The following is a 21,181-nucleotide window of genomic DNA, read 5'->3' as shown; positions in this document are numbered from 1 at the left end:
TCTCATTCTGCCAGTTAAAGCAGAGCACCCCGTGAGAAGGTTCTTCATCCCTGAATTCTTGCCCACACTCTCCAAGACAAGACTGACCCTGCTGATCCATCTCTTGGATTGCAATTGGGAGCTAAGTAATAAAAATGATTGTAAAATGCATCTGCCACATAAAAAGTGCTATGAAGGCAATGCAATGCTAATGGGTTCTGTGGGATAGGTTGTGACGGGGTAGGTTTAACAGGGAAGGGAAAAACGAGAGCATCTACCCTGTAATGCATCTAATACTGGCAGCCTCAAAACCTTTATGCAAGCAAAAAATAGGTAAAAAATGAAAGGGGACTGGGAGGGCTGTGGCTGGGGGCTGTCACACACATGGAGTCAGAACCCCGGTTCCCAAAAGAAAAGAAAAGAAGGGCATACACAGCAGTAAAAGAAATCAATCCTCAACTACACACCCACTCAAAGTGAACCATCTTGATCACCTTGTTTCAAAGTGCAAAGCACAAGGTTCAAGCCCAGTTACAATGATCTCCAAGTTATGCCCCCTCCCAAATTCTCCAAAGCAAAGCCCTGGGGGTGGGGGTGGAGTTAGGACCAATGTGTCAGGCCAGGCTCAGCAGACACAGAATCAAAAACACCTTTGAAATAAAATAAAATTCAAAAACAAAAAAAAAAAAGCACCGTTGAAAGAGATCTGGCCTGGGAGTATGGGCTGTGGCCCAACTCCAGCTCAGCTGACAAGGATGTGACACAGCAGTATGCCCGTTTCCCAGGGCCTCAGTTTCCTCACCTGTACAATGAGGGATCCGGTTGCTCTAGCCACGAAGGCCCAGCCCACGCTTCTAAGGCAGGAACTGGCTGCTGGCTCCCAGCTGCTGCTTCTACTGCCTATAAGCTTTTGTCACATAGAAGTTTTTTCCAGCCAAGGCTGATAAGCTGGCAAATATTTAGAAGGACAAGAGTAGGAACTAAGCTGCTTGATAGGATTCTAACAGCAAACAGCTCCTGGAATCCGTTGCTCCCTCTCTTCTTTGCCGGGCTGGTACAGACCCACTATCACCCACCCTGGAACTTATCAGCAGCCTCCTAAAGGGGCTCCCTGCCTCTGGGCTTGACCTGCTACCGCTCTGCCACTAGAGCTCTCTGAAACACAGATCCACCAAAGCTCTTCTTGGCTCAAAAAGTAATAAAAGCCCTCCTGCCCCCCTTCAACCGCCATCATCCTTTCACACCTAACCTTCCCAAGCCAGCCCCACCTTCCACCATGAGCTCCAAACACACACTTCTATTCACCAAACACTTTAAGGCCTCGGGACTATACCTAGATCTCCCTCTATCTGGAAAACTCTTCCACCCCTGTCCACCATATGAACTCTTACTCACTTGTCAAAACCCAACCCAATGTCTTCTTCTCCATGAGCATTATCCTGCTCTTTCAGATGGTGGGTCATTCCTTTCTCAGTGCTCCTTCTTTCATTGTTCTGGTAGGGCCTTACCATGCTCTACTTTAGTCTCTCTCCTATACTGGAATAAAGAGCCGTAGAGACAGAGCCTGGGTTGTCTTCGTCAGCCAGAATCCAGTATTTGTGACTGGCACACGTGAATCCCCCAAGCTTCACTGAATACAAGATACTGAGGTGTATGTGAGCACACATATATGTGAGGACAAGGGGACAAGGAGCCCAGGAATGGCTTCATGGCACAAAGTGGGTTTGGGCCTTGAATTTAAAGGGTCACAGGTTTACAACAGGCAGAGACTCCGGGCAGCCTGCAACCAGGCAAACAGAACAGCACAGGCAGGGATGGAGGAAACAAAGGAAGGTTCAAGGTCAATACAACCACCTGGCTATGGAAGGAAAACTGAAAGGGCAGCTGTAAATGCACTCACCCTTAGAATGGCACATTGAGAGACTCCCCTCTACACTCCCAGGCTCTAGTCTTCACCCTGACAGCAGGACTGCCCAATGCCACTGTGGCAGCTACGGCCTAAGTGGTCTTGCACCCAGTCCTATGACTCCACAGGCCCAAGCTTCTGGGTGAGCCAAAGTCTCTCTCTCCCATCACTACTATCTTGTAGTTGCAGTGAACTACATCGATCTCTTTCTTCATCTAACCAATAATTCCAAAGCACCTACCATGTGACAGGCACTCTTCTGGGCCTGGATATATGACCATTAACAAAGTAGGCATTCTTGAAATCCTCGGGGAGCTTATTTTAAAGTGGAACAAACATATAAAGTCAGTTGGTGACTGGTGCCTACACTGTGTCCATAAATGCTGTTCATTCATTTAACAGCCAGTACTGAACATCTTCAGAGCACCAGAGACCAGAGGGGTTCAAAGATGAGATAGCCAAGGTCCTGTTTACCTTACTGAGTGCCATTTCTAGCATCTGTCTCCTCACCTGAAAATGCCTTTATCTCTGAGTCACAGAAATGCAAACGACCCATCTGAGGCAGGTAGATGACAGGAAGAACTGGAATTGATGCCTCAGAGTCCTGAGCCAGAAGGCCATCTTGCAGGAAGGAGTGTGTGTGACCCAAGGAAGGGTAGGAAGGATCCAACAGGGGCTATTCAGCTCAAGTGCAGAGGACATCCAGAGGAGCCACACAGGTCAAGGGCAATGTCAGGGATCAAGACCCTCCCTCACTTCCCTACTTTGTAATTTTATTGCCCCAACTGCCTCTCTATAGGGATACATCAAATCCTTATATGACAGAGGGCCAAGGAGGGAAGGATGTGGGGGAGAGGTGCAGATGGTGTGCTAGAGAAGCTCTGTTCTGTGCGGCTGGGTTTTGGGAGAGAAGACACCGAAAGGGTAGAGGGGATGGTAGTGTCTTAAGAGAGAAGAGCTGGGCAGCAAGCACCATGGGGAAATGAGAAGCCTGTTCATGCACTTAAACCCCTGACTGTGCACTTAAACTCCACTTAAACCACAGGGCCCAGTGCATGTGCACTCAATTGTATTCCAAGGAAGAACCCTGGAAAACACCACTGATTGGCACTTGCCATTCTATGGACACAGAGAATGGTGAAGAAGCTATAGGTCAGGTAAAGGCTTGCAACTTAGCCTTGCCACTAGCAGCTGAGTGACCTAACTTAACCAAAAGCTCATTTTCTCATCTGCAAAATAAGACCGATAATCATAAAGTCTCCTTTAATCAATCAGTATGAGAATTACACACGCACATGGGAAGCACTCAGGATATCATCAAAATAATTATTACATTATTATTACTATTATTATTAAGAAAGAATGACTTAAAAAAAAAAAAGACTAACGCTTTCCAGCTTCAATTCTGTGGCTTACCTGCTGCCAAGCATGAATCCCATTAAGCCTCCTGCCACCCGCCCACCCTATTCACAGAAAGTGAGGAGAGGTGAAGTCCTCCTCACTAAGGCAGCCTTCTGTCTCAGTTCTGTGACCCGCAAAGGAATGCACACCCCAGCCACTCGCACCGCGCATCCAGGAAGCGTGGACCAGACTCCCCTAACACGCTTCCATTCCCTTCTCCCTTGCCTCACCTCTCCCTCACACACAACTTCCAGCCCACAGACTTCCACGCAGAGAGCAGCTTCAGCACAGCCTTACCTCCTCCTTCCTCACCTGGGATTCTTCCAGCAAGGCACAACCTTCCAACACCACATTCCAGAAGTCCCCACCGGTGCACACCCACCTACCCACCCACCAATGCACACACTCAGCTAGGACTCCTCATTACTGACCAGGTTCAAAGTCTCAGGTTCGCTCAAACAGTCACTAAATGTGCTTCCTGCATTACCACCCAAATCCCTAATCCCAGGGATGCTTCCAGAACCCCCAACCCGGCTTGTTCTCAAGTCAATCTCTAGAGAAGCATGTAATGACCCTGTAGCCTACAAGATAAATTTAAATCTACTTAGCAAATTAAATTTAAATTTAAACCTCCATTTCCCACAGCCCTCTTCGTGCTGCTCATTCAAAACAAGGCCTCGTGCGTGAGCCTTCCCTATGACCGCATATGCCCAACACATCTGTGTCCTACCTGGGCTTCTTCCACGCGGGTGAATCCTACTTAGCCCTAAAGATTGTCTCCAGACACCACTCCCTCTGTGGTTGTTTCCCTGAAGTCGACCCTCCTCAGTGCCCAGTGCCGAGCAGCTAAAACAAACCCTTATGACAGCACGTGCATACGCGTGCGTGCACACACATACACACACATACACACACTTGTGCTCCTCACGGGCAGGCCAGCCAGTTCCAGAACTTGTGAACCTCATGCACTCACTGCTCTTCTTTCTGTGTAAAAATTAGCTGTGTGCTCCATCCCCTGCTTTTACCATGTCACCAGGCATCTTCTGTCTTGACCAAAAACCCATCCTCAGCCCAGCATCTTAAGCCATAGTTCTGAAATCAAATCCAATCGGACTCTTCCCTGTTCCCAACTAATTGGGGCCAGTTTCACAGTAAAATAAAGTCACATATTAACACCAAGAGTCAAAGTTCTGGGCTGTAATTTTGAGCACAACTCTAATTAGCCGTGTGACCTTGGGCAAAGGTTCGCATGCAGATGAGAGTGTCACCAGACACAATTCTCAGGGGATTTTTTTGATATTGAAATGGAATATCTGATGGGAAACTGTTTAATAACGTGCAGAGCCTTGCACATTCATAAAGGGTATAATGAACAAATTTTATCAAATCTAACCATCAACTGTTAAGATGTACCATTATCAACTTAGAATGAAAAACTGCTCAGCTATGACACATCTGTGATTATAAAAGAACCCAATTTCAGTCATATTAAAATGTGAAGTGTGTTTTAGAATTGATGAAATAAAATTTATTTGTCTCAGTAAAATACAGAAACCTGCTACAAATTTCTCATATTTGCCAATGGCCCATAAAAAGTACTCAGTAATATATGCCAAGAAAATGAATGAACACCCACTGAGAATTCTCTTAGGCCAAATTATTGCCTCTCGCTGGAACTGGGCAGCAGGAAGCTTCCCAATGCCAGTTCCTCCGCCTCTCAATCATGTCCCAGCGTGATCAAAACCCTCAAAAGAGGACTTCAAGTCACATCCAAACTCCCTTCATAATGAAGCCTCCTCGCCACCAACCTCTGCCTGGGACTGTCTACCTTCCCGGAACAGTGACTTCCCCCCCCAGAATATGTCACCACCAAGAGGGTCCTACTCAGTCCCATCCACGGTAACCAGCTCAGCAACTCAGTTTCTCCTCCCTCCAATCATCCCCCAAAGCCAACTCTAGGCCCACCCACTTTAGAAGGAGCAGGAGCCTGGGTGAATGCCTGACCCAAAGGGGTGCCCTCAACCATTTAGGACAGCTAACCCCAACTACTCATCTCCCATCTAGAACCTACATTCTAGACGATAAAAGCCTGGGTGTTTTGGATGGGGGACTGCCTTGGAAAGATTAAAGGCGAGAAACGCGCTCTTCCTTTTAACTGACCCCTTTTAACCTGGAAGGAAGGCAGGCTGGTTGTGGGGTGGAGAGAACCCTATTTTTGAGTTATGCCCCTCCCCCTACCATCCATCCACCTCCAGAACTAGCACCCACCTCCTCTAGGCCATTATGTTTGTCTTCCTACCTGTAAAAGTGAGGTAGGGTGAGGAATTGGGGGGAGGACCGTTAGCCGCCTTCCCTCCTTGTACTTAGAGACCTTCTTAAAATGCACAAGTGCTGGGAAAGGTAAGCCATCATTAAGTCACTAACACCTTGGTGAGAATGAGTTTCATCAGCAGGCAAGCAACTTTGAAAAGGACTGGAAACAAAGTTGAGGGAGTCCCGTACTAGGAAAGTAGCTCAGCGATGACCCTAAATGTTTGCATTTTGTAGTTCGGGGCAGGAAGGCGGTGGATCCCCGGGGAAGGGAAAGGGAAGCCAGAGGCCTTTCAGTTCCCGGAGCAGTCCAAGTCCCAAAGGCGTCGCTCTGTCCAGGGCTCAGGCACGATTCCGCTCCTCATCTCGTCCCAGGTACCCCCTCCACCCGACCCCAGTACCCCCGACGCGGTCCCATTTACAGTTTCATCTGCACTCTCCGCATTTTAGGTAGTATTCTCATTCTCTAGTCCCCCACGCCCCCACCCCCCCACCCCCCGCGCAAATGGCCTTCCCGTCGCCGGCTGCCTCCAGAAGACCCCCTCCCCTCTCCTTCCAAGCCCTGATCCGGCGCGGCCCCTCCAGAGGGGCCAAAGATCTGAAGACCGCGCCCACGCCTCTGCCCCCGGCACTCCGCGCCCTCCGCCTGGGGTGACTGCGCGCTCCCTGAGGGCAGGGCCTGCGCCCCAGCAGCCTCCCCGGCCGCGCACGCCCGGGACACAGGGGCGGGGGGCGGGGGGCGGGAGAGGCTGGGAGCCCGACAACCAGGGGCTGGGAACCGTCCGTGTCCAGCAGGCTCGGCCGCTGGGGAGCCCCTGCGGGGAGGCCCTCCTCCTCTCTGGGCCTCGACTGAGCCGCCTGTGAAATGGGGGCACTCGAGGGACCGTGCTCCTAGGCCCGTGCCACTGTGACAACTGAGATTCCGCGAAAGCTCGGGGCGGCTGGGCGTGGCCCCGCCCCCTGGGCGCCCGGAAAGGCCCGGGCAGGGGGCGCTCGGGGGAGGGCGCCAGCCCCGCCCAGCCCCGGGTCGCCGCTCCCCGCGAGCTCGGGGTCCCCCTCCCCTCCCCTCCCCTCCCCTCCCCCATGCGTGCGCCCCGTGATTGCGCGGCGGCCGGCGCTTCCGCCCCGCGGGCCCCGCGGCCCCGGCTCGGCGCCCCGCGCCCCGCGCTCCCGCGGCCCCGGAGGCGCTCGCGCCCGCGCAGGGCCGGGGGTTCCCGCGGCGCCCGGAGCGCAGGGTGGGGGAAGGAAGGAGGATCTGCAACAATACCTCGGGGAGGAGGCGGCCGGGACGGCGGCGGCGGCGGCGGCGGCGGCGGCGGCGGCGGCCGGAGGCGGAGGCACGGGCGGAGGAGGAGGCGCCGGGCACTCCCCCTCCCATTGTCCGCGCCCGCCCGCCCGCCCGCCCGCCGGCCCCGCGCCCCGCGCCCCGCGCCCCGCGCCCCGGCCGCGCAGCCCGCCCTTACCTTGCAGCGCCCGGCTCGCCCCTTCCCGCCGGCGCTACTTATCCCGGGAAAGCTCGCGCGGGGCCCGGGAGCGGACCCACAGACAAAAAGTGAAACTTCGGCAGGGCTGGAGCGGCTGCTGGTTGGTGCCTCTCCCCCTCCTCCCTCCCCGCCGTCCCCACCCCCTCCCCCGGGCTCCCGTGCGGTGCCCTGAGAGCTGGAGGCTGACGTCAGGGGCCTGAATTCCTGACTTTGCCTGCACGCATTTGCCCATGTAAGGTATTGGGAGCGCGAGTGGCCGCGGGGGAGGGGGCCGGCCGGGGGGCGGGCGGTGGGCGCGCGAGGGCAGCCGCCTCCGGGGGGGGGGGGATGCGGGCCGCCTGCGAGCGAGGGGGGACGGGGCGTGTGGGGGCTCTGCCTGCCCTGAGCCAGAGGAAGCGGGCGGCGGAGGAGGAAGGGCCGAGCGGAGGGGCTGCCGGGGAGGAGGGGCACCCGGGTGGCCGTGGGAGCGCGGCGTGGGGCGCGCAGCCTGGGCCGGGGACGTCCCGCCCCGGAGCCCCTCCTGCGATCCTGCCCGCCAGCCTCGCCCCGGATGCCTGGCGACACTCGGGACCTACCGGACGCGGAGCCGGCCGAGGTCGACCTCCCAGCCCGCCCACCTGACCGGGACGGAGCCGAAGCCCGGGAAGACGAATGACTCGCCCAGGGGCACACACCGCGCAGATCGCTCAGCCTCCGGCCTCGTTCCCGCCGCTGCCGCCGGGCCGGGCCGGGCCGGGCCGGGCCGGGCCCAGGCTCCCCTAGACCCACTGAGCTGTCGGGGGCGGGGGGGAAACAGGCCACCTGTCCTTAGGCCCATGCGGACCACCCAGTGAAGAGCCTTCTAGCTTCTCTTGGCCCCCCAGCCCGTTCCTGGAAGGGTCTGACTGACAGCCCTGAGTGGCGGGGACCTTCAGTTGCTTCGGGGCATCTTTCTCCGTCCTGCACTCACAGGAACCCCAGCAGTTTAACATTCACTTCCCAGCCTGGTCCGGAAGCCCAGAAAGCTTGCTGTGTACTGAACTGATAGCTTAAAAAAAAAAAAAAAAAAACTGTAAACTGGGTGAACTGGTTTGAATAGAGGCAAGCCTGTTCTTGGAAGGTTTGAGTCCGACTTTTTTTTTCCCTCCTCTGACATTTGTAAATATGAGCAACCATGAAAACCACCATTTACTTTGTCAAAAGGTTGTAATGTTCAGCAGCTAGTGCCTGGAAGGCACTCCAAGGCTGTAGACTTTGTTTCTTTCTATTTCTGGCCTCCTGGTACCTAAAATAATAATCCCTCACCTCAGCACATCATAAAAGTGCTTTTTCACGGGTTTATTAGGTTTTTGTGTTAGGTGAGATAAATTGTAGTCCTTCTTATCATCTCAGGATGAAAAACAGGTAAAGTGATCTGCACAAAGTCAAGGGCTAGGTAGCTCAGGAACTCACCTCACCCCACCCAGCCAAGTCACATGACTAGTGGGGGAGCTGTTTTCCACCCAAGGAGGAGGCCCTGACTCCCAGCAGGCCCGAAATCCCATCCCTGGACCTGGATGGAGTACCTACCTATTCATGAAACTTCCAGAACTTGCTTCTTCTTGCATTTGAGGGGATATTTTTCAACCCCGAATTTAAGAAGTGAACGTAGAGACATAGGTTATTGCACTTACCATTTCTTGAGCACCTTCTTGGTGCAAAGCCGTTGAATTCAGACATCCCTCAGTTCACGTTACTTAATCTCTCTCTCTTCCTCTTAATTTCCCATCTACACCTGCAAAAATCGAAAAAAGCAGAGATAAGGAAAGGGTATCTATGCCATGCAGTAATGAGGTTTTTTTTTTTCTTTGCAACTCATGTAGTTTGAAATAGGAAATATGAGCTCTTAAAAGAGTTTTTCCTAGGGTTTTCAAGAGATCAGATCCTATTACAACACAGTCCACTTAGTCTGTCTTCCACATTTCCGCAAACCCATATTCTCAATGCTGTTGTTTAATACGAAAAAACACTGGTATCACTCAAAGTAAGGATGGGTTCACTCAGTCCCTGTCCAATATAACGGGACTTGACCAGCATTTCTTTTTTCTTTTCCCTAGTAACCCACTTATAAAGAATAATAAGGTTCTAATGAGGATTAATAAGATTTAATAAGGTATAATTAGAGTCATTCATTTTCTCCATCATACACATTATAAGAGTGTTGTGTTGGATCCAGAAATGCTACTAATTATGTTGAAACTGTTGTATGGGTGCGTTGGGGAAGATCCCTATGTTTCTTCTTCTGAAATACCGAGGAAATTGCTCAGGTGGGCATGGTGTTAGCACACGCATTATATAAAGTTAATCAGGAAAGATCATTTCGACTCACGAGGCATTCACCAGGAGTATAAGAGGCAAAATCATAAATTGGATGCTTGGCCAAGGGCTTGTGGTGTAGTCATCAGTGCAAACCCAAATCAAAAGCCTTATTTGCATTTGCTGATCTGGTTTGTTTTGTATTCTCATTTTTCTCAATGTGCCCATTAAAACCTGCTGTGTTCCGGGGGCTTAAGAAAGAAGGAAACCTATTGTAAATTTGCAGACTCGATGCAGAGAAATACAGGATTACCAATTCAGAGACTAGCCCGGATTTCAGGTGGGGCAGAGGTCTTGTGACCCAAAGATCGCACACCGGTGGCTCGAAAGCTGTGAAAGCATTCTCCTTGTTGCAGTGATGGCACACCAAACTGAGGAAGGGCGGGCTGTGATCCCACCATTTCCTTCCATCCGCTACAGCCCCTTACCCAAAGGCCTCTGTGTAGCTCCTGGCACTCCATTCTCCGCGCTTAGGATAAGCAAGGGGAATTTTGAAGATCTTGCATATGCATTGTACTTAACCTCACAAGAACCTTTTTAAGGTCGGCATTATTATTTGTCTCTATTTTGCTCTTTTGCCACGAGGAAAGTAAAGCCCAGGGAGGTTAAGCAGCTTGCTCTTAACACAGAGCTAGTACAAGGGTAAGCTGAGACTCCCCCCTGAGCCCAGGCAGCCTGGCACCAGCTCACCCGCTGCCAGGTGACCATCTGGTCTTAGTTGGAGCACTCCAGTGTGCAGAACTCATAACCTCCCACAGCTGACCCAGAGGAATAGCTATGAAGAGGCAACTGGAGAAATATTAAGGACAAGGGAAGGTGGAAGCTAAACACCAACCTGATGTTGCTTCTAACCAGTTTAAACGCATCTGGCCAAAGTCCTTGGTGTGGTTAGCACAGCCTTTCAGCCTCAGCTCTGCCCGACCTGCCCATGCCACCATCCTACCACCAACTGAGGTCGTGTGGTTTTCCAAACACTTCTTACCTGTTCATGCCCATCCATGTTTTCATGACTTCTTTCTCAAGGCATGCCCTTCCTTCTCCATCCACCTGGCACTGCGTACCTAACCTCTCTGGACTCCCCCCAGATATCACCTCTTTACCTCTTTTCTTCCCCCTACCACCACCTCCAGTGGAAAGAATGTTCCTATCACTCTGCTTACCCTCAGTCCATATGGCTCTGGATTATGTCATGAGTCCTTCTCTGCTGCTGACTGAGGCTAATCTGTCTCTGAGTCCTTAACACAGTGCCTGCCTTGATCACTGTACACATCCAACTGGCTTTCCCCCCTCCCCCTCCTCCTCTTCCTCATCCTTCCTGGTCAAACGCAGAAGATGATGATGGAGGAGGTATAGGACCTCTGTGTTTAAAGAAAGTCAGACATCTAACTCAAGAGATGAGCCGTGATGTCAGCGGACCAGAGGAACTGAGAAAGTAACCGGAGCCTGACCATTTGGCAACAGAACCAGGATTGGCGGGAGAGGCACAGGAGAGGAAAGTCCTTTCCTTGCCCTAAAACTGCTGTGCAACCTCCTGGCAAATCACTTTCTCTCTGGTCTCAAAGTCTTTCTCCATACAGTAGGTTCTAGATTTGATATGCTCGTACACTGTCCCAGCTCTTCAGTTCAATGCTACTCTCAACCTCTTGACCAAATTCATCTTCTCAAATGGTAGCAGGCCCCGTTATACTCTGAAACTTATAAAGGTTCCATGATATCAACTGCATCTCCAACCCGAATGCTTTAGTTGTCCCTTCCTGGTCCTGTGATCAAGTCCTAATGGCCTTTTCCACAGACCACATCTCCAGCCCTCCACCATCACCACCACATACACACGAGCACACACACATGCACAGAGAGCTTCCTGCACTTCTTGCTTCCAGCTGTTGCTCATTTAGTTTCCTCCTCCGGAAATACTTTTCCTGGGCACATTTCCACAGATGCAGATGTTACCTGTCTTGCCAGCTCCTTCTCAAGCAGTCTTCTCCCTGTTGCTCATTGCCTGCAAACCTTCTCCATTTGGTATGAAAAATCATTGCTCTGTCTTCTAGAAAATGTACATATTTGATTGTCCCATTGAATTGCAAATTCTTTTAGGTGTGTTTGATCTCTTCCTCTCAAACATAAAACCCTTTGCAGTAGGCTTCCTGTGTTGTTCATCTCTCTTCCCCAGCAGCCGAGGCAGTAGTTAGGACTTGTGACCAAACGCTCTCCAGTGAGCAAATTAGTGAATCCTTCCTCTTGGCTAGAAAAGCAACGTAATTGAGGCTTTCTCTCTGGAAGATGACTCATGTTGTCTTAGACCATGACTCTGGACAGGGGCTGGGAGGGATGAGGGAGAAGGAAATGGTTAATTCTCATGTATTACAACGTGCCCTGGCATGCACAGATCTAGGCCTTCCCATATTTAGCATATAGAAATTATGTAAGGATAGGGTTTTACTATAGCAGTAGATACAGAATTAAAGCAATGGTTATTTTACCACTTCATATCACATAAATTCTTGAACACCCAAGTTTACCTTTTCCAGGAAAAACTAGGCACAAGTGATGGTTTTAATATTTGATGTACTTGCTCTATAATTGAACTTAATTCTCTTCCTAGGATAATACATTCTATCAATGCACAATGCAAACATGACCTCTGGCCAGGTCAGATTAGCATCAGCCTTTTTATTTTTAGCATCAGCCTTTTGTAAAGAGATGAAAACCTGATGTGGTAAACAGTAGTGGTAGGCTTTTCATAAATGCAGCCTTAAAGCTAATGAAGCCATTTACAAAAGGTTTATTTACTCTCTGTTCTTCACACTTCATTGTACAACAGGGAAAAAATGATCTCAAATATATCATCAGATTTCCTAAATGGGTATCTCTCCCTATTTTGAATATCAGGTCTTTTCTTGGGGGAGAATAGTGTCACAGAGTCTACTGGCTTAGAGGAATCCAGCAAATACGGACACACAGTGACTTGTATCTGCCCCTGGGTTTCTGCACAATTTTACCCGGTTTTCAAACCTAGCCTTCAGCCAGTGGCTGTAGGATAATCAACGTTTACATTTTGCCAGATCCAGGAGCACATTATCTGAATGTATTTGGCCAACCCGACTCAGCCCCTTGCACAAATCTGCTGGCTTTTAACCTCAGGTAAGCCCAGAATATACAAGAGTTGGGACCATGCCTGGAAGCCAGTGAGGTCAGAGGTCAGTCAATTCAGTCTGACTGGGAGCCAGTCTGTGGTGGCTGAAATGCTGACGGATGGCGCTTTAGTGCTCCGTGGGTCCATTATCAATGAGAAGTTTTAGAGACTCCAAAAGACAAAGGGAGATGGTTTACAAACCTTTTTATTCTAACAAGTGTGTACTCTGCACCTACTAATTGTATTAAGTCTAGGAATTCAGTGTTGAGAAAAACGGACACAGCACCTATCCTACGTGCCAGCACAAAGAAATATGTCATACCAATTCCAAGGGAAAGGGCCAATGAGGTAGCTTGGCTGAGACTTCTCAGTGGATGGTAGGGACCTGATATTTCAGCTGACAGCCTCCCAATGGAATAAGAAACAGTGGGCCTGGAGATACACCCCAGGGCTTGTTGGGGGAACACAAACATGGAGCACACATTTTTGTCTTCACCCCAACAGCAAGGAGGTAATGGGTATTGTCCAAAGGTTCAGTCTCTGCAGTCATGGCCTTCATGGCCTCACTGGTGCCTAGAATGCTGTGTGGGGTTATGTGACTGCTGAGGAAGGTGTGCTAGTTCTTTATCATCTGGGCACCTGAGTATAGGCCTTAGGATGTGCTTTGCCTCATTCATAGTTATAATACACAGCCTCACTCACTTCTGGAAAATCACAGCAGGTATCAGGGCTGGAGAGAGCATCTCTGACCAACAATATGGATTTGATTAGTTTTATATTTTCAGGGGCACCTGGGTGGCTCCGTGGTTGAGCGTCTGCCTTTGGCTCGGGTTGTGATCCTGGGGTCATGGGATCAAGTACCACATCAGGGAGCCTGCTTCTCCATCTGGCTATGTCTCTGCCTCTCCCTCTGTGTCTGTCATGAGTAAATAAAATCTTTTTTTAAAAAAAATTGTATTTTCAAGCACAGTTTTTGGTGAATGAAGAGGTCCACAGTATATATTTTGACAGCTTGGTTAAGGTATAATTTATATATCATAAAATTGACTTATTTTAAGCATGCACATGATTTTTAATGAACTTATAGAATTACATAACCATTGCTGCATTCTAACATTTGAACAGTGCCATCATGTCAAAAAGAAACCTTGTACCCAATTAGTCATTCCCTGTTCCAATCTGTAGCCCCAGGCAGCCACCTATCTACTTTCTGTCTCTCTAGGTTTGCATATTCTAGACATTTCATGTAAATGGAATCATGCAATGTGTCAACTTTCGCGTATGGCTTTTTTCACCTAACATAGTGTTTTGAAGATTCATCTGTGTTGGAACATGCATTAATACATTGTTCTTTTTATGGCCAAATAATATTCCACTATATGGATATACCATTTCTATTTTTCCATTCACCAGTTCCTGAATGTTTGGATTTTATCCATTTTGAGAATATTATGAATGATGTTGCTGTTAACATTTCATATATGATTCTTTGCATGGACATATATTTTCATTTCTCTTGGGTACATGATATTTTAAAGTGGAAAAGAAAGGACAGATGTATAAAAAAAAGGATCTGAAAAATGATGAACCAAGGTTTTAAAAGTAGTTATTTTTAAACGGTAGTATGATTTCTTCTTTTGACTTATCTAAAGTTTCTTACAAAAAAACATTATTTGGAATGTTTCTATGTGTCTGTAATAACACAAAGACAACAAAATGTTTTTTAAAATAATTTATTTGAGAGAAAAAAAGAATGCACACAAGTCGGGGGAAGGGGCAGGGAAAAGCATACTCCCCACTGAGCAGGGAGCCTGATGTAGGATTTGATCCCAGGACCCTGAGATTATGATCTTAGCCAAAGGTGGACACTTAAACAACTGCGCCATCCAAATGCCCCTAAAATGTTTATTTTTATTTTTATTTATTATTTATGATAGTCACACAGAGAGAGAGAGAGAGTGGCAGAGACACAGGCAGAGGGAGAAGCAGGCTCCATGCACCGGGAGCCCGACGTGGGATCGATCCTGGGTCTCCAGGATCGCGCCCTGGGCCAAAGGCAGGCGCCAAACCACTGTGCCACCCAGGGATCCCTAAAATGTTTTTTTTATAAGACAAGAAACAACAACACATTTTGGAAAGTTGCGATCCTTCTTTTGACAATTGAATCTTCTCAGGAATCCATGCCAGATGGTTTGTGTTGGGATATTATTTTGAAATATTTAATGAGATTCTTACCCATATTTCTAACCTTTGGCCCTTCACTCACCCAATTAGATTAAGACCTTCTTTGTTAGTGCTTTCCCAGGGGAAGGGTGGGATAGACTTGAAATTGAATGACACTAGGTTTCTCCTACTTTGCACATAAATTTAATTTTAATTGGAGGTTCTCAGTTATAAACAATCCTCACAGTTTAATGTCTTGCTCTTGAGTTGTGGATTAAAGTTGTATCCTGTATAAGTTATTCAGCCTTTATTTGAGAGCCTTTGAGCTCAGTAAGGGTTCAAATTGCACATGCCCCAGTCTGCTCTTCTCCACACCTCCTGTTTCCATCCGTAATACAGCAGCCTCCCCATTCACAATACAGGGTTGTTCTTGACTTCTGTCTCTCCCCAACTCCTCTCTCCTATTAGCTGTGAAGTCTGGTCAATTCTTCCCTAAAAAGTTCTCTCCCATTATCCCCTTCTTTGAAATTAGGTTCTCATTAAAGTGCTGCCCTATCACTTATAAGTTTAACATTCACAAATTCAACATGAAAAGCAGAGAGAGGAGAGAGATAAGGAGTCAGGTGCCCCCCAGTGATGTTCTTCACCAGGGCTTTTGTGAACAGGGGATGTGAGATGCAAACCTGTCCCACATTGGATTTCCCAATCTCTGCCTGCTTTCAGTAGAGTGGTCTCTCACCTTCCTAGTTCTGTTGTTTAAAAATACCCATTTTGGAAATACAAATCAAAACCACAATGAGATCCCACCTCACACCAGTGAGAATGGGGAAAATTAACAAGGCAGGAAACAACAAATGTTGGAGAGGATGCGGAGAAAGGGGAACCCTCTTGCACTGTTGGTGGGAATGTGAACTGGTGCAGCCACTCTGGAAAACTGTGTGGATGTTCCTCAAAGAGTTAAAAATAGACCTGCCCTACGACCCAGCAATTGCACTGCTGGGGATTTACCTCAAAGATACAGATGCAGTGAAACGCCGGGACACCTGCACCCCGATGTCTCTAGCAGCAATGTCCACAATAGCCAAATTGTGGAAGGAGGCCTCGGTGTCCATCGAAAGATGAATGGATAAAGAAGCTGTGGTCTATGTATACAATGGAATATTCCTCAGCCATTAGAAACGACAAACACCCACCATTTGCTTCGACGTGGATGGAACTGGAGGGTATTATGCTGAGTGAAGTAAGTCAATCGGAGAAGGACAAACATTATATGGTCTCATTCATTTGGAGAATATGAAAAATAGTGAAAGGGAATAAAGAGGAAAGGAGAAAAATGAGTGGGAAACATCAGAAAGGGAGACAGAACATGAGAGACTCCTAACTCTGGGAAACGAACTAGGGGTGGTGGAAAGGGAGGTGGGCGGGGGGTGAGGGTGACTGGGTGATGGTGGGGGCACTTGATGGAATGAGCACTGGGTGTTATTCTATATGTTGGCAACTTGAGCACCAATAAAAAATAAATTTATTTTAAAAAATTTAAAAAGACAGTTAACTATAAAAAAATAAATAAAAATAAAAATACCCATTTTGTATTCAGCATGGCCCCCAGTTAAAAGCCAGGTGCTTCTCCTGGTGCTCAAAAGAGAAACAGCAATTAGTCCCAAAGCTGAAGAAAAAATAGGCTGTGTTGGGCTCCAACATAGAACCTTCTTAAGTATTTTCAAGGATAATTTCAAGCAAAAATTTCCAATTTCCACGGTGTGCTTTTGTTTCACTCATTAACACTAACATTAGATGGGGCTGCACTGTATGGTCACCAGAAAAATTCAAATCATTTTGAATATACAACATTAGGATGATTCTACGAAACCAACCAACCAACCAACCAACCAACCAACCTTGTGGTGTACCTAGAGGCTCAGATACCAGCAGGGCACTGAAAAGCTCTGGCTAAAGATCTAGCTACATTTCATCAGACTACATTATTATTTGCTTTCTCTTTTCCTACAACACATGGCCTAATAGACAGCCAGGCAAAGAATCAGAACCCTGCAGGATACTCTGAACAGAAATACAAACAGCACAAATGCTTTTATTGGCATTCACAAATGTCGAGTAGGTCCCTTATGCTACAGATGAAGCACTCAACCACATAACTGAGCACAGTGGAAGATGTTCAGACTACCCGTCAAAAGGCTTGGGTTCTAGTTCCAACTCTGCTAATAAAGATATGACCCTGAGAACTTGTTTTTTCCCCAGGGCCTTTGTCTGACATTCATTCAGTCAGTCATCTACTGGAAAGGGATCTACTGTCCATCTTCCTCTGTGTCTGTATGACATGGATCTAATAAAATTACGAATATAAAAGCAACCCGTAACACTATTGATACTGGAGTTCATAATCCCCATCATTGCTTTCCCATCTCCACACAACCTTTTTAACACTACTGTCAAAGTCAGCCATCAGTGTTTTCTCATGGTGGATCTACTAAACCACAAACTGACCCAAATGTAGTATATATTGAGCCTTGATTTCCCCCAAATAGAGCATGGATGAAAAGACTCTTCAGCATCAAATCTTAAATATAGGATCACTGACCTTATATCTAAATGCTCTAAATGCTTTTCTTTACGGAAAAAGAGAAGTGGTTTACTGCATTGGGATGATAGATGGATCTCCAATTAAATTCTTTTAAGCACTATGGCTTTGACATTGTATTCCCACCTCTGATTACAAGTAAAGGATTATGCTTGATCACTGTAGCAGAGGTAAGAAGAAGAAACAGATTTGATTTTGTTGCCTTCTATTTTATAATTACTAATTATTGCAGTTCAAAAATGATCTAAATTGCAATGTCTCCCATTGCATGTGCCCCACTTAATCAAAAGGCAAGTAGCATTCACTGGGGTAAAGAATAAAGAGAGTCAAAAATCCTGGGCACTTTATCTGTTCCTGTTGCTAATTTACTGCTTGCTGTTTGATTAGGAGATGATAATCTTTCATATGAGTCTGTCCTAGAATGTAGGTATAATGCCAGAAGCTCTCCCTGACCCAACACTTTCTATCTTAAATCAGACTCTACAAAACAACTCTTGATGATCTGGCAAAGGGATGTTGTGCTAGTTAAATAGGGTGATTGTATGTCCCACTTGCTCTGGACAATCCCAACTTATGCCTATTGTCTCAGAATAGTTATTAATAGCACTATTTTTCACTCTCAGAATGGTCCCATTTGGACTATTTATTTTTTTATTTATGTACGTATTTATTTATTATTGCTTACCCTATACCACAAGATTTCTCTAAGCAAATATTTCTTAAGTATCTATTAATATGAAAGTTCCTGAACATGGCATTAACTCGCACCAGTCATCTATTTTACTCTAAAAGAACAGAGTCTAATATGCTATAAATACTTTACACAAAGAAGAAAGTCATTGTATTTAAAAGTGCTGTGCATGTTCAGAGTTACTTCTAATTATTATATTTTTTCACAAATATTTTCAAGTACCTATTACAAGGCAGGCACTTGACTCAATATTGGGAAAACAACAGGGAATAAGACATAGCCAAGGGGTTTGCTAGAGGCTAGTCAGGGTTATAAATACACACACACACACACACACACACACACACACTTACTATAGAGAGTGATTTGTGTTAAGAATGAGTCAGCCCATGGGAGGAGCACATAGGTCTTTGGGAGAGGAGGGCAGAGAAGATCTCTTGAAAGAAACAATAGATAAGATGGAACCCAAGAAAGGAGTAGGTATTAGACAGGTGAAGAAATGTAGGGCAAAGAGGAATGCTCTAGGCAAAGCATATAGCATGAGGAAAAGACTGAGAATTGTTAAGATCGGGGAATTAAAAACTGTTCATTATGGCTTGAGCATAGAATATGAGGAGTATAAGAAAAGATAGTTTATGGGGGAGGAGGCAATGGAGCTAGCAAAATTTGGACCAAATTGTGGAAGGAGCATAATTCAGAGAAAAGAACAGGGTAAAGCACCAGGGTGTGGCAGGGCAGCAGGCAATCTACCCTGGACATTGATTTTCTCCAAATTTCATGGAGAATTCTTAAGCAAGTGTGGGCTGCCCATTGTGGTGCTCATAATGGTTGTTCTAAGCAGTGGGACTGGGAGTATGTGAGTTTGGTTCCTGTCTCTGGTCCCTCTTAAATCTGTGTCCTCACCTTTGGATCAACCTGCATGCATGCACAAGTATGGAGCCTTTAGAGATCACAGAATCCTATCTGATTTAATAGATGAGAAAACTGAGCCTCTGGGCAAAGCATGTACCCAACAGAGTACTGGATTTCCCTTTCCCCATTAGACCTCTATTTTTACTTTTTCAGAGATAGAAATCCCAGCCCCAACCGACAGACCTGCGCAGAATGAAAGCCTAACGACACCAGGAACTGGGCCAAAAGGGAGTATGACATCTAGCTCTTTCTGGAAATGAGTTTGACCAGGATCCAGATGGATAGAGTAGAATCAATAATCTACCATGTAAGAACATAAGATAATCACTCATTTGAGGAACAGGAAGCAAAAAATAAGACCACTATGGGGGTCTCTATAAAAGATATTTATTGTATTACACAGGGATCTTAGTTATAAGAAGTGAATTGGATTCTGAGAATATAAACAGAAAATAAATTTATCAAATGGATGTTGAGAGACTTTCAGGGCCCATTTTCAGACTATTGAACAGATTCAGAGACTATGCAACCAGGAATGAAGCCATTTAATGGTCCTGTAGTAACACTCCTAATACCACAGCTGATGATGCACATTATTGCTTATACCACTGACATCCCCAACACTTGGTGCTGTCTTTAGAACTGCCATCATGCTGCCTCTGGAAATTGGAATTAGCCAGTTCTGCTCTGCCTTTTTGAACCACTCATATTAGTCAATGCAAATACATCTAACAGGCGGAGCCTACTCTGTGTCCTCTAATTCTAACTGAGACTAAGACATTGAGTTTCTGGGATTTTCAGTTTCTATACAGAAGACAAGCTTTGCTTCATAAAATGGGAGATTCTCCAAGCATAGGAAGGGAGAAGGAGGAGATTCAGATGCTGAGATAAAAAACAATGACAAATGTTCGTTACAGTACAGAACAAGGGAAAAGAGAACATTAGCCTGGGCATACAAAGAGAGAACAATGTTCTGGAAATGATTTGCTGGAAGAAACAGAAGAAAATGATAAAGAAGTTTTGGCAGTCTCTAAAACCTTAAAGGCCATGCCTTTTTGAAAGAACAGAGGTAATAAAGAGTCTAACTTGAAACGACAAAAGAACAACAGAAATGGAAATAGATAAAATGGGAAAATATTTTAGGAAACTTAAAAAGTATAACAGCAAAATTAACATCCTCACTGAGGGCAGAACCAGAGCAGAAATGGCCTGGAAAAAGTCTGGTCTATTATGCAGAGGATACACCTGAATCTTTTTTAGATTATAGAGAAAAGCCTAAAGAGATCAAAATAAAAAGAGAAAATGATCTGTGGAAGACAAGAGTCAGAGATCGAACCTGAGAATTATTGAAGGTCCTTGGGGGGAAAGCAGGTCTTAGGTCAGAAACAATATTGATCAGAAACAGTGATTAAGAGCATACCTAGTAGAGGAGTCTTTCCTGAACTGCAGGGAGTTTACCTGAGTACGGCAACAAAAAGTTCCACTGCATTCAAGGCAAAGTCAAAGGCAAGAGATTCACACTGAGACACATCAGGGTGAAATGTCTGAAGCATACAAGTAAAGCACAATGAATCCCTTAAACATCGAGGTGGCAAAAATAGTTTACCTAGGAAGAAATCAAGATCACACATTGACCTTAGGGCATCTGCGTGGCTCAGTCAGGTAAGCATCCCACTCTTGATTTCAGCTCAGGTCATGATCTAAGGGTTGTGGGCTCAAACCTCACGTCAGACTCCGGAGCCTGCTTAAGATTCTCTTTCTCCCTCTCCCTCTGCTCCCCACCCCACCCAATCGGTGCATGCTCTGTCTATCTGTCTGTCTCTCTCTCTCTCTCTTTCTCTCTCTCTCTCAAAAAAAAAAAAAATTGACCTCTGCTGTCTGGACCACAATAAAAATCTCAAAAGTAAATAAAACAATATTTATATGGATTTGTGGGAGAAAGGTTTTGACCAAGTAAATTTGTTTTACTTGCATGAAAGCAACAAAGAGACATCTTAAGTATGGAAAAGAAAATACTCTTAAGACCGTGCTTCTCAAAGTGTGGTCTGTGGACTGGTAGCATCAACATTACCTGGGAGCTCATTAGAAACCTAGAATCCCCAGCCCACCACAGACCTACTGAATCATTATCTGTATTTTAACCAGATCCCCAGGTAATTCCTAGGCACATTACCATATGAGAAACACTCTACAGACGAAAAACAGAACCAAAGAGAGGAATTCAAGAATGGATGGTTTAAATCATTGGCAAACTGCTCTTTGAGACATC

At 46.6% G+C, this 21,181-nt stretch overlaps 1 protein-coding gene and 1 long non-coding RNA gene across 11 annotated transcripts in view; one reads left to right on the top strand and one right to left on the bottom strand.

Annotated features, from left to right (window-relative positions):
* Positions 1-7,176, bottom strand: part of LPP (LIM domain containing preferred translocation partner in lipoma) — a 674,822-nt gene extending 667,646 nt beyond the window's left edge. For 5 of the 10 annotated variants that reach the window (XM_055308459.1, XM_055308473.1, XM_055308464.1 and 2 more), the window contains exon 1: positions 7,060-7,176. The gene's annotated coding sequence lies outside the window, so the exon portion shown is untranslated. Of the gene's footprint in view, positions 1-6,863; positions 6,989-7,059 lie in introns of those variants that run through there. The other 5 variants (XM_055308461.1, XM_055308467.1, XM_055308466.1 and 2 more) reach the window with 4 other exon arrangements.
* A 21-nt stretch (positions 7,177-7,197) lies between these two features.
* LOC129498884 (uncharacterized) lies at positions 7,198-8,178 on the top strand. The gene is made up of 2 exons (XR_008662230.1): positions 7,198-7,317; positions 7,620-8,178. It is a non-coding gene; the product is annotated as an uncharacterized LOC129498884 (long non-coding RNA).
* The last annotated feature ends 13,003 nt before the right edge of the window (positions 8,179-21,181 follow it).

Source organism: Nyctereutes procyonoides, unplaced genomic scaffold (assembly GCF_905146905.1).
Source record: "Nyctereutes procyonoides isolate TBG_1078 unplaced genomic scaffold, NYPRO_anot_genome, whole genome shotgun sequence".
Lineage (NCBI taxonomy): Eukaryota > Metazoa > Chordata > Mammalia > Carnivora > Canidae > Nyctereutes > Nyctereutes procyonoides.
Note: the sequence above shows the minus strand (reverse complement) of the source record. Positions and strands in the feature narration are given on the sequence as shown.